Source organism: Muscardinus avellanarius (assembly GCF_963383645.1).
Source record: "Muscardinus avellanarius genome assembly, chromosome: 8".
In the NCBI taxonomy this organism is placed as follows: Eukaryota; Metazoa; Chordata; class Mammalia; order Rodentia; family Gliridae; genus Muscardinus; species Muscardinus avellanarius.
Genome location: NC_137794.1, coordinates 109,551,104 through 109,564,950, shown reverse-complemented (window position 1 = coordinate 109,564,950; position 13,847 = coordinate 109,551,104). Strand labels below are relative to the sequence as shown.

Below are 13,847 nucleotides of genomic sequence, written 5' to 3'. Positions count from 1 at the left end.
AATCTAAACAAATCACTCTGATCATTCTCAACTATCACTTCCTTATCTAAAAAGGTAGAATGTCTGCCCTGTGGCTTACAGGCTCTGTGCACTCCCGAGGGTCTGAGGTTAGCCGTGGTAAGGTCCAGTAAACTCTTTCACAGGATGAAGGTTTGGTTTGATCCCAGGAGACCCTGAAACCTTAAGTTCACTGTAGTGAGAATTCCCTGAGGATGTCCCCAGCTGGCCTCTCCTGATAACCAATTACACTGACTGAGTCAAACATTCAGCAGGTATTTGTTGCTCCCATGCTGTACTTGATACTGAGTTGGATGGTCTGAAGCACCCGATACCCTCATAAAAGCCAAGCTGGGAAGCAAGAGCATTGACATACACATGTGTGCCACTAACACGTGTCAAAAGAAAACTACCCTCCATCAACAAGGGCACCCTGGTCAAGAAATAAGCTCATTATAACCCCTGCACTGGTGACACCAACATAAATGGTTTCCAAACTCCCAACTTTGATTCTGAAATAGCAAGCAAGCCTGAGGGCTGATGGTCAGGGCACCCACCATGCCCAGACCCTTCTCACACCCATCTGTCCAAAGCACACTTCCTGCTTTCAGACCAAAGTGCGAACCCAGAGTCCCCAGTTACACAACCAACATGTCTGATTCTAGGCCACTGAACATGCTCTCAAGGAGCCAGAGAGCTAGGAGAGTCCTCTAAGAACAGTCTTAGTTTGCCTTCAGCCAGCCTTAGGTCAGTATATTTGATGATATTGTAAGATATAAAATAAAATACTTCAAATATTCTAAAAGGAATAGAGTATATGCATCCTGGTGCTGAGCTCCTTCCTTGCTCTGGCTCAGCTCTCTAGGAGTAATGGTGGCTCCATCCACCACCCATCAGCCCATGGACAAAGATCTGTTCTGCTGAGGAATGAGGCTGGGTGGGCATGTCTTCAAATACTGGCAGTAATTTTGAGTATATTATGCCAAATGATAACACATAATCAGAAGTTATGATCCTTCTTAAATTACATCCTTGAGATACAAAGGTATTAAAAACTCTTTTAAGTAGGTTATTTTAAACTCTCAAAGTCATTTTGACAACAATACTGCCCATCTGCCTAGGATGAGCCAGACACTGTTAGGTGCTAAGGGACAGAGATTAGAATATCTCTGGCCCTGTGAAGTTCAGTTCACCATACAGACCTAATACATACATACACCATACAGTGCTCTCAGCACAATTACAGAACTATGAACATATGCAGCAGGAGGTCTCCACAGGTGGATAAGGGGACAATAAGTTAAGGTTCAACTAATTATTTCTAGTTTTTAGAATTATCCATTTAAATTATTAACTTCTGTTAAAAAAGTTACATCAAAAGAAGTTTTAAATGATATGCAGTCGCTATTCAATATTCATCAAATTTAATTTGCAACAAACTGCAGCCAAGTCCATAAACTTCTTTTCAGCACAATGGTAATCTGGTTCCAAGCACTACAATCCTCAAATGTTGTCACTGCAGGCAGCAACTACTTGATCTGTACAGACGGACACTCATCATGAAGCCACGGTCATTAATGTACTTCAGAATGGCTACCAGAGAATGGAACATGAGTAAACATGACACTCATGGCTGACCAGTATGATAAACATCTGTCTGCTATGAGTCTCTCTCTAAAACAGAATCTGATGACAAGTTGTCATACTTCAGAGAACAGAGGTTAGTTGCATTATCTGTATTTTTGCCTTGTTGCATTTATGATTCAGGGTGTGGATGGCTGCATATTTAGTTAACATCAACAGCAACAACCCTCTTCTTTGTGAAAATAGCCTGCGTAGCATGCCACAAAAACAAAAGAGTAGAGGCAAGAATATTGTTCAATTGTGTTTCTGACACTACATTAAAGACGTCCCCAGTGGGGACGGTGCAGTAGCTGGGATGCGGCCTCCACTCACACACTTCCCGGTGAGTCCACCGGCGTAGCTGAGGAGGTGGCCACCTCCTCTAAGTCAGACAGAAGTCCTTCCAACGACTCCTGGTTGAAGAAGGGGAACGCTAATGTGTGCCTTGGACTAGGGTCCGTCCTCATTTCCTCTCCTGTCCAGGTTCACGGCTGCCACCTTATCTCCCAGCAGCTTATTTCCTGTTCTCTAGATCCATCCAGCCTATTTGGCAGCGTCAGGACATACCCAAGTGTTGAGGAATTACCAGCCGGGAGGCCAGCTAGCTTCCTTGCCATCCGAATTGCATAGCAGGGTTGTACGGCATCCTAAGGCACAACTTTACTTTCCTTTTAGAGGAAAATAGATTTGTTTAGCCTGGGTACCAGAGAAACTCTGCATTTATGAAGTCAGCTGATTTATGGGGTCAGCTGCAATTTGGGGGTCAGCTCTTTGTTGTTGTTGTTGTTTGGTTCTGGGGATTGAGCCCAGGATCATTCTACCACTGAGCTATACCTCTCAGCCCTATTTTATTTTTTATTTTGAGACAAGGTCTCATTAAGTTGCTGAGATTGGTCATGAATCTGTGATCCTCTTGTCTCAGCCTCCCAACTACTGGGATTATAGGTGTATAGTACTGTGTATGGCTAAGTGCATGCTGTTCTACTAAAAAGATAAGATGATAAGCTGAATTCTGACCTGTGACTCTGATTATTCAAGAAATATAAGCTTAGCCAGGCATGGTGGTGCATGCTTGTAATCCCTGTACTTGGGAGCCTGAGACAGGAGAATTGCAGGTTTGAGGATAGTCTCAGCAAATAGTGAGACTCTCATCAACCTAGTGAGACCCTGTTTCAAAATAAAAATAAAGAATAGGGCTCGAAGTGTAGCTCGGAGGTAGAATGCCCCTAAATCCAATTCCTAGTACAACAAACAAACAACAAACAAATAACAAAAAAATCAAGCTTATCAACATCTGCAATATATTTTATACTATCACTTTATAATGTTTATTGTTGTTAATAAATATTTATGGAGAGCTAATAAAGGCAGGGAAATCTACAACACAAACACAGGGCACAACTGCTAAAAGCCTATTTATTTGGGCTGTGATGTAAGGCCCTACATAAATCACATCAGTTCTCATCCCTAGAACTACTTTTAGGGAGAACAAAACAAGCACCAGCTCACATCAAGGTATTCATCTTTTGAGGGAGGAACCCTCCCCATGGCACTGATGGACACAGTTACCCAGGAAACTACCTCGGGGAACAGCCAGTGTCACCACCATGCAGAAAGAGTTCCCTCAACCTAAAAGGTTTTAACTTGCATGAGCCCTGAACAAAAAGAGCTTGAAAAAGAAATCCCTGTGATTATCATCCCTCTTCTTATGCTATAACTTAATAGGTGAAAGAGCAACAACTTCAATTGTGCAAGAAAATAAATGACTGCCAGTTTACTTTTAGATGCGGTCACACATTTTGACAGAGAACCCAAAGCATCCTGAGACACAGGCTGAAGACATTCATGGAGAACATGATTTTGCAGATGGCTGCCCACCAGCACGTGGCGGGAGCCCAGCTTCCTTCCATACCTCAGTCCTGCCTGCCAGCTGCAAGGCCATGGGCCACCTGGGGCCATCTTGCCGCCCCACTCCTCACTGGCCGTGGGGGTTCCCGCAGTACACGTCTCATCAGGTTGTGAGGAACCCAAGAGAGGCCCTGCGCACAGTGCTAGGCACACGGCAGACACCAGCAGCCCAGAGCTTTGTATTGCTGTCTGTGAACTAAAGTTGCAGAAGACCAATACTGATCACTGCAGTACTCACCTGCAGTGTCCTCTCCTGTCATATAACAGATGGTTTAAGTTAATCCTCCTTTACAGAGCCACTTCCTGCACTCTGCACAGAACCCTGGAAGGATGCCACCCAGGTGCTCCACACTACTTGAGCCTGGAAGCCCTTCTGGCCCTTGACACCAAGGAAAACCTTCCAGGACCCTCCAAATGTGCCCATGACCCAGGGCCTGAGGTGCTGGACCCTGCATACTCATCCCAGCACCCTAACCACACAGAGTATTTCTTTGCTTTTGTGTGCCAGGCACAAAGCCGAGTCAACAGAGCTTTTTAATTTAACTAGGATTAACCATGATTATTAACCACGTGTCTATAGAATTTTGTACTAGGTCCTCTTTCCCTCTCTCAACAGTGAGGCATTAAGACAGGTTCAAATAAGATTTTCTTCTTGGTAACAGTTTAAGACAAAATTCACAGATCTTAACGATCTACCCACTGAAAGTATACAAGTCAATGTAGTGTTTAGTCACAGAGTTATGTAACCATTACAGTACATTTCAGAACATCCTCCCTTTCCCCCCCAAAGCCCAGTACTCTTTAGGTATCACCAGAAAACCCTACAATACTTCCCTTCTGCCCCAGACAACTTCCTTTCTGTCTCTCTACAGATTTGGCTATTCTGTGTGTGTGTGTGTGTGTGTGTGTGTGTGTGTGTGTGTGTGTACATGTATATGTAAGTGAGTGAATTAATTATTGGGAATTGAACCCAGGGGCCTTCTACCTCTAAGCTGCACCCCAAGCCCCATTTTTTTATTCTTTTTTTGGGGGGGCAGTACTGGGGATAAAACCCAGGGATTCTACCTCTGAACTATACCCTCAGCCCTATTTTTTCTTCTTTATTTTGAAACAGGGTCTCACTGAGTTGAAGAGGGCCTCACTAAAGTAACAGGCTGTCCGTAAACGGTGATTCTCCTGCCTCAACCTCCTAAATGCTGGGATTACAAGCGTGCACCACCACACCCAGCTATTCTTTATTTTATTTATTTTATTTATTTGGTGGTACTGGGGTTTCTGGAAACCCTTCTACCTCCAGGCTACACTCCCAGAACTATTTTATACTTTTTTACTTGGAAACAGGGTCTCTTAAGCCAGCGCGGCTGGCTTCAAGTCTGCGCAATCCTCCTGTCTGCCTCCCAAGCGTGGGGATTACAAGTGTGCCCACCACGCCCGGCAGCTAGTCTTTATTTAGAAATGTATCACTAAGTTGCTGAGGCTGACCAAGAACCTGCCATCCTTCTGTCACTAAGTTGCTGAGGCTGGCCAAGAACCTGCCATCCTTCTGTCTCAGCCTCCTGAGTACTGGGATTACAAGTATGAGCCACCATGCCTGGCTTTCTAGACATTTTCTATAAATGGGATCACACTAATGGCCTTTTATAACTGGCTTCTTCACTCAGCATAATTAATGTCTTTCAAGGTTTATTATGTTGTAGTATTTATCAGCACTCATGTGGCCAAATACTGCCCCATACTTATGAGTACTTCTCTTGGGCCGTGGCATCTCTGTCTCCATTTTTTATGTCTCCTTTGCTCTGAGTCAGTCACATAGTTTCTAAAAATAAGAGATACAACGAAAAAAATCCTGTGATGAGATGAAATTACCCCCCCCCATGCAATGGTAAGTTTCCCATCACTCCCAACAAGGCTGTCTGACCAATCCTGAGGTCCAATTGATCACGGCTTGTGCAGACTTCTAGTCCTCTTGTCTATTCAGTCTGGGAGCTCAGGTCACCACCACCAAAAACAGAGCTGGAATCGCTAGCTCCCTTGTCTTCCTAATACAGCCATTCTGATTAAAGTTTCTTTTCTGCCTTACACCATTAGCTTTTCACGTGGTTTTGGGAAGAGTGGTCCAACCTGATTTGTTGGGACCCCCAGTCAGGCCTCTAGGCTAGGACTTTAATAACATTCCTACAGTTTGACTATTATAATACTGCTATGAACATGTGTGCACATTTTTTATGGACATATATTTTCATTTATTTTTGTTGGGTCAAATGATAATTGCATGTTTAACTTTTTGAGGAACTACCAGATTATTTTCCAAAGTGGCTGCAAAGATCTACATTCCCACCTACAATAAGTCAGCGTTCTAACTTCTCTACATTCTCTCAAATACTAGCTATTATCTGCCTTTTTTATTATTATCACCCTAGCAGCTGTGGTTTGATTTGCATTTCCTAGATGGTTAGTGGTGCTGAGTATCTTTTTAGATGTTTTTTGGCCATCTAGATATCTTTTTGGGAGAAATGTCCCTTTGCCATCTTTTTTGACCACTTTTGAATGGACTGTCTTGTTTGATTGTAGAAGTGTGTGTGTGTGTGTGTGTGTGTGTGTGTGTGTGTGTGTGTGTGTGTGTGTTGACTGGAGATTGAACCCAAAGGAGTCTACCTCTGAGCTATACTCCCAGCCCTTTTTTATTTTTTGTGGTATTAGAGATTGAACCCAGGGGCATTCTAGCTCCGAGCTATAGCACCATCCATCCATCTACCCATCTACTCACTCAACCATTCATTTTGTGGTGCTAGGGATTGAATCCAGGGGCATTCATCTTTGAGCTACACCATCTTCATCCCTATTTTTTTTTAAGGGTCTCACTAAGTTGCTGAGGTTGGTCGCAAACCTTTAATCCTCCCATTTCAAACTCTCAAGTACTGGAATTATGGGCATGTGCTGTTACGCCTGGCTGGAGTTTCTCTTCTTAAGCCCCCTGAAACATTAACTACAATGGGAGAAAAAAATCTTCCATCTCATTTACAGAGACTCCAATTTATTTCTCATTTAAATGTCCACAAGTCCAGCTTTCATCCATTTATTCATTTAATTCAATTTGTTGATAAGAACTCCATAAATGAAATCATCCAGAGACAATAAAAAAATTCAAAGAACACAGGTCTTTGGTCAGATCCCTGAGTCCAGGCACCATGGTATCTCTAAAGAATGTGTTTCAGCTACTTCAAGACACTTCCCAGGAAACTCACGGCTACCCATTCCTTCCTGAAGTTTCTAAACCTTCTTGTTGGAAAATAAAACATTTTCTTTACTTTTGCGGTACTGGGTACTGAACCCAGGGGCATCCTAACTCTCAGCTAACCCCCCAGTCCTATTTTTTCTTCTTTATTTTGAAACAGGGCCTCACTAAGTAGCCAGGGCTGTCCGCGAACCCAGATCCTCCTGTCTCAGCCTCCCAAGTACTAGGAATACAAGCGTGTAGCACCACGCCCAGTTTATAATACATCTTCTTATTGGATAGAATCTATATAATCTGACAGATCTGAATTAAGAAGAAAAAAAAGAACTTCACCAAGTCTCCTGATATGAACACAAACTACCATTCTAGCCTCTCATCTACCAAGTGGCAGCAAAATTCCTCCATTACAGCAATGTATAAAACATGCTGAGTAGCTACATTAAAACTACAGTCTGGCTGGGCATGGTGGCGCACGCTTGTAATCCCTGTGCTTGGGAGGTGGAGACAGGAGGATCGCGCAGGTTCGAAGCCAGCCTTGCTGGCTTAAGAGACCCTGTTTCTGAATAAAAATATAGAAAATAGGTCTGGGAGTGTAGCTTGGAGAATCTTTAACTGGGAAATAAAACTCCAGTTCATCTTAATAGGACAGCAGTGTTTTGTGTTTTTTTGTTTTTTTTTTTTTTTGGTAGAGAATTATACCATCGTCTTCCTTTCTCAAGAATGTCCACTCAAGTTTTGTGATACAAATACTTTTACATTTATCTTCCAGCCGACTAAGCCAATCTGTGACTACAACCACGTCCTATCTTTTCCTCTTCAGCTTAACTCAAATAGTGTCTGAGCATTTTCTTTGGGGGAGAAACTGGAGATTCTAAAAGTCACAGTACTCAGTTGCCACACAGAGTACAGTCCAGCTAAGGGTGGAGGGTAACTGAGGAGGCAGGGAGTTGAGGAGAGCAGAGCAGCAGAAAGCATGGCCAGGAGGCTGCGTGGCCAGAAGGCTGGGAGGCCAGGAGGCTGCAGAGCCAGGAAGCTGCAGGGCCAGGAGGCTGGGGGCCAGGAAGCTGCAGGGCCAGGAGGCTGGGGGCCAGGGCAAGGGAAGCTTTCTATGGGGAAGAGCTCAGAGCTGGGCGTTAAGTGATTTTTTTTAAACTTCTGAAGCTCAAAGCAACTCAAAAGAATTTTATTTAGTTTGTCCCCATCACATTCATGGAAACTTTTATAACTTTTATATAAACCAGGGAGTATTTTGTATATAAGAAAACAAACACAAAAGTTTTATGTAAAATTGTTCCATTACTTATTTGTAGAACCAGCACTAAGACTCAGCTCCTAAAGATCAGTCCAGAAAACCACACACCCTTTAACTGACTGATGCCCAAAAGCTTGAAATGCAGATTGAAACACTACGAAAACCATACGTCACTCCAACCATAAAGCAGCAATTTATGTGTGTGTTGGGGGCACTCTACATCCAAGCTACACTCCAGCCCTTTCTTATTTTTATTTTTGTTTGGAAACAGGATATCACCGAGTTGTTAGGAGTCTCGCTACGTTGCTGATGCTGTCCTTGAACCTGTGATCCTCTTGTCTCAGCCTCCCAAGTACTGGGATTATAGGCCTGTGCACTAAACCCAGTTTATCTGATGGGGATTGAGCCTGTATTAATTACTAATAAGAATAAGCTTTCACACTTAAGCAGACCAATAAAATCCTTTTCTCTGTCTCTAAGCTGTCAGCTAAGAGCTGCAGCCAAGGTTGACCTTGGGCAGCTAAAAGTTGGCTTGTTAGCCCAGATGAACACTGTATGTTAAAACACAGGCACCTACACTTAGAAAAAGAATTACAAAGACTCTTACAATAGTTTAGACTAAAGTTAAAAGATAAGATCAAGCTATATTAACCCGATGTTGGTTACTAATAACACAAAACAGTAACACATATACTTTAAAAGACTGTATCCCTGTGTCTTTTATTATAAAACAAGTTTTCAACATAGTAACTTCTAGAAGACAGAGATAAGGAAAAGCTGAGAATTCACCAAGAACACTGGTGGACAATACATGCTTTAAACTTTAAAAATAAAAATAAAAACAAAGGGGACTTCTACCATGCAACGTCCTGACCTTGCTAACCAAGTAACACATTTTGATAAGTTTTGTCAGACCTGTCTGTCTCTGTGAGGATGGATAGAGACGGCTAACAGAAAAGGCTCACACAGCAGAGATAACCGGCGGGTCTGCGCCTGCTTCTGGTGGGAAAGAGGACTATTAGCCACGTGGGATGGGAGAAAGAAGATAACAAATTCGTATAACGCTATGTGTTCAGAGACTTGGGTGTCTTACTCTCAAGGCCCTCCACGGCATCCTTCTGATGCAGCGCTTTGTTGTTCTGTCCCTTCTTTCTACCTTTGTAAAAATAAAAACTTTGTTTAAGCTTGAAACAGTACAATTCTGGCTGTTTTTTCTAAATTAGCTAAGAACAAGAACCCATGGTGACATCTCAAACTGTTACATTATCTACATTTTTAAAAAGACTAAAAAATTGGGAGGCTAAAACAGGACTGAAGGTTCAAAGCCAACCTTAGAACCTTAGCAAGGCCCTGGATCAAAAAAGGGCGCTGGGGAGGTAGCTCAGACGTAGAATGATAGAATAGCCTGGGGTTCAACATCCCGTACCCTCCACCCCAAGAAAAACCCACGAAATAAAGGAGTGAGGAGGCATACCTCCACCTCCTAGTGCTGATTCAAAGGCAGAGGGGCAGTGAGGGCCAGCCATGAGCCTGACAGGCAGCAGAGACTGGGCTCACGGGAGCTACCAGTATGGGCGAGCAGTCTATGGGTCAGTTACAAGTTGATCCCATAACTGGGCATGGTGCACACTTGTAATCCCAGAACTTGGGAGGCTGAAACAGGAGGATCACAGGTTCACGGCCAGCCTCAGCAACTTAGTGTGACCCCTGCTTCCAAATAAATATAAAACATGGCTGGGGGTGTAGCTCAGAGGTAGCATGCCTCTGGGTTCTATCTCCATTACCACAAAACAACAAAAATAGTTGATCCTACTGCAGGGAAGGGTTCCTTCGTTCCATGCAGGTCCTCTACAGTTTCCAGAAGAGAATCAGCCAGTTCATCTTCATTTACTAACTACTAACATTTACTTTTTATGACCTAGAATATGTTCAATAGATAAAAACAAACAGTGCACACATACACATTCACTATGTCTTATGCAACTCTTGTTGGTACCAGGAAACCTCCTTCATTTTATCATCTCAATCCAGAAGCCTTCTTTTTCTGCTGGCTTCTACATACACTATGCTGTCCTGCATCAGTGGTTCTATGTTAAGAACTAAAATGTCATCATTTTCTTAAGTTAAAACAGTACATTGTAAATATAAGTGTGAAAAATAAACACAAATTATGAGACGGGAAAGTCCTATTGTGTTTCTTATCAAATTCAATTATGATTCTCCCATACTGTGGAAGGCTAGAAATTAAATTCTGCATTCCCAAACAATTACCAGGATGAATTATGTCATTTCCAACCAATGCAATTGTTTACAAAAAGTACTGAGTTGTCTAGACTACAGAATTAATAGGCAAACGACACTGGGCTGAATCCCAATTAAAATGTAAAAGAGACACTGGACTGCCTGAGGTATTTCATATATTTACTGGGCACTCACTCTGGCCAGATACCATTCTGGAGCCAGGAGACAGCTGAATATGGCACCTGGCGCCACACTCACAAGTGCTCAGGACAGGGTGAGACAGCAGGTGGATAATTATGCAACAGTGAGCTCAGTGTAATGCTAGAAATACATGCAGTGCTCTGCACAAGGGAAAGTGTCAGGAGCGTCTCCACGCAGAGGTGTTTTCAGAGGCCTCCAAACACCGGAGCACGGAGACTTCAGCACGTCCTGCTAGAACACCAATTGCCCAGAAGCCCTCGAAGAGGCCCGGTACTCCCCTTTTAGAGTGTGACACTGTTAACAATTACAAACAGAAATTAGGATTAAATGCTTCCTGGTATATTTAACAAATAAGATTCTCCCCCCAAATTTTTTATTGTTTGATTTTCTGTTTATATGTATTATTAACAATATGACTGGACACTGGCTCTCACTCATCAACTTGAATTACCTGAAACACATCTTGAGTTCTATTTTAACCTAAACTCAATTTTGGCAACTGTATTTTCAGTTAGCTATATATCTTATTTTAGCAGAAGGATCCATTATTCCACACATATCTGTGGCCTGCTTACAGATGCAAAAAATGCTCCTTTTGAAAGTAATTATCAAATATAGGTAGGTTTAAAAAAATTCTGCCACCAATTAACTGTAAAAACAGAAATCAATTGTATTCATTATGAATGGTGTCAAAAACAGGACATACTACTGACTAGCCAGATGATTGATGGGTCACATAACCTCCCTAAGCCTCAGTTTCCCCATTATTAAACAAGGGCACCAGAGGCTGATGCAGTTCTAGGTCAGCTTGGGCAACTTAGCAAGAGGCTATTTCAAAATAAAATAAAAAGAGCAAAGGATATAGCTGAGTGGTAGAGCACTTGCCTAGCACATTGAGGCCCTAGGTTCAACTCCCAGTACTGCAAAATGAAAATAAGTAAACTAAACAAAAAACAGGAGGCATTCTCACCTCAGGATGAGAGATCCTTTATACATATTTGATACACAATTATTTCCCCAGTGCAAACAAGGGGATATTTGCTCTGCTAAATGTGGGGGGAGGGGTACTGGAGATGGAACCCAGGGGCTTTCTATCCCTGGGCTAAACTCCCAGACCTATTTTATATTTTACTTGGAAACAGGGTCTCACTAAGTTACTGAGAGCCTCACTAAGCAGCTGAGGCTGGCTTTGAATCTGCACAATCCTCCTGTCTCAGCCTCCCAAGTGCTGGGATTACAAGCGTGCACCACCACACCTGGCTTCTGCTAAATGTTTGACAAGGAGGAGGACTGAGCTGGGTGTGGTGGCGCACGCTTGTAATCCTAGCACTGTAGTCTAAGCTACTTGGAGCCTGAGGGAAGCAGATCCTCAAACTCCCATGTTCCAGACCAGCCTGGGCAACAGAGTAAGAATCTGTTTGAAAGGGGAGGAGAGAAGGAGGGGAGGAAAAAGAGGGAGAGGAGAACAACAATAACAAAGAGGGGTTGGCTTGGAAAAGAAAGGACATCTACAGAGTTAAACTTTCTTAAAATTAGGTGGTTGAACGTGGCTGCTGTTCTGTGTACCCGGTAGAACCCGGGCTGGCTGGTTGGGACAGTAGGGATACAAAGCTTAACACCTGCTCACTCTGGACATGAGAGATGAGAGACACAGTGAAGGCTTGGTGAAAAATAGTAAGCCGCATCGCTTCTCGGCCTTTTGGCTAAGATCAAGTATAAAATAGTAAGCTGCTTATCTCGTGAGGAACTTACCCTGATAAGGAAGAATAAGAACACCGGTGTTAAACAGGCCAGCTTTTATCCAAGGAGTTCTAGCAGATTTCAATCCAAATGGTCTTGCCTAGGAAGTGAGATGGTACGAGTAGCACGGCCACCTTGGAGGCCACGGGAGGTCTGAGAGGACTGTAAGAGCTTACGTTTGGATACAGAATGTCCCCAAAAGCTCCTGTGTTGAAGCCTGACCTCCAAGGCAGCAAGTTCAGAGATGAGGCCTGGCTGGAGGAGGCAGACACTGGAGGTACGGCTATGACTTATCTGTCCCTGGTGCTTCCTGTCTGTCTGTCTCTGCTTCTCCGCTTCCATAGCTGAACAACGTCCTCCATCACACCCTGAACCAAACCATGGTGGCTCTGCCTTGAAGCCAGTCAACCATGGCCTGAACCTTTGAAACTGTGAGCCAAAATAAATCTTTCCTCCTCTAGGGTGTTCTTATTGGGTGTTTTGGTCACAGCGATGTAAAAGCTAATTAATACAGAGTTCATAGCAGGGAAACATGTGGCTATCTGCAATAGGCCCGACCAGCAATGACTAGGAAGACTGCGAGTACCCCGAAGGTCACATAAAACAGTGCCTCAGGGTGTGGGAAGAAACATTAACACTCCTCCTTGTGGCTATTTTATATTGTGGTCTGAGGAGTAAACCCAGAGGCATTCCACCTCTCCGCTACATCCCGGCCCTGTTTTATATTTTTTATTATTTTATTTTTTATTTTTTTGGTGGTACTGGGGATGGAACCCTTCTACCTCCAGACTACACTCCCAGACCTATTTTATATTTTATTTGGAAACAGGGTCTCTTAAGCCAGCGCAGCTGGGTTTGAACCTGCACGATCCTCCTGTCTCTGCCTCCCAAGTGCGGGGATTACAAGTGTGCGCCACCACGCCTGGCTTATTTTTTATTTTGAAGGTAACACCAGGAGGCAGAGGGCTTCACTAACTTGCCGAGGCTGGCTACAAACCTGTGATCCTCTCATCTCAGTTTCCTAAGTACCAGGATTAAAGAATGCATCATCACAGCCAGCTTAATTGTTTTAATTTTCAGAAAGTTACTGAGCTGGAATGTAGCTCAATGGTAGTTGCCTGTGATGTCTGAGGACTAGAGTTCAATCCCCAGTACCACCCCCAAAATAGGGTACTAATATTCCATAATAAGGACTGGCAGAGGGCCTTCTACCAGAGGCACCAGAAGGAACACTGGAACCCAAAACACCTTGTTCCTTAACTACTTACAGGGCACATAGGCCAGCCAGGTGGGCCTCTGAACTGTGCATCTAGATAATTAATCTTACAAAATGGAGAAATAGTTTTAAAAACTACTGCCAAAGATGGACACGTGGCACATGCTGGTATTCCCAGAACTTGGGAGATTGAAGCGGGAGGATTGCAGATTTGAGATTAGCTGCAGCACCTTAGTGAGGCCCTGTTTAAAAAAAAAAAATAGAGTTGGGGTTTTTAGCTCAGAGGTGGAACACACCTAGGTTCAATCCCTAGCACTACAAAAAGGAGGGCTGAGGTTGTAGCTCAAAGGGTCCTGTGTTCAATACCCAGTAACAACTCACCCCCAAGTCACTGCCAAGAAACCAGAGTGAAGATAAATCTAATCATGAATACA

At 43.4% G+C, this 13,847-nt stretch overlaps 1 protein-coding gene across 2 annotated transcripts in view; it reads right to left on the bottom strand.

Annotated features, from left to right (window-relative positions):
- TULP4 (TUB like protein 4) overlaps positions 1-13,847 on the bottom strand; it is a gene marked incomplete at both ends in the record, with an annotated part of 151,747 nt that overhangs the window by 71,017 nt on the left and 66,883 nt on the right. The gene's annotated exons all lie outside the window — the stretch shown is intronic.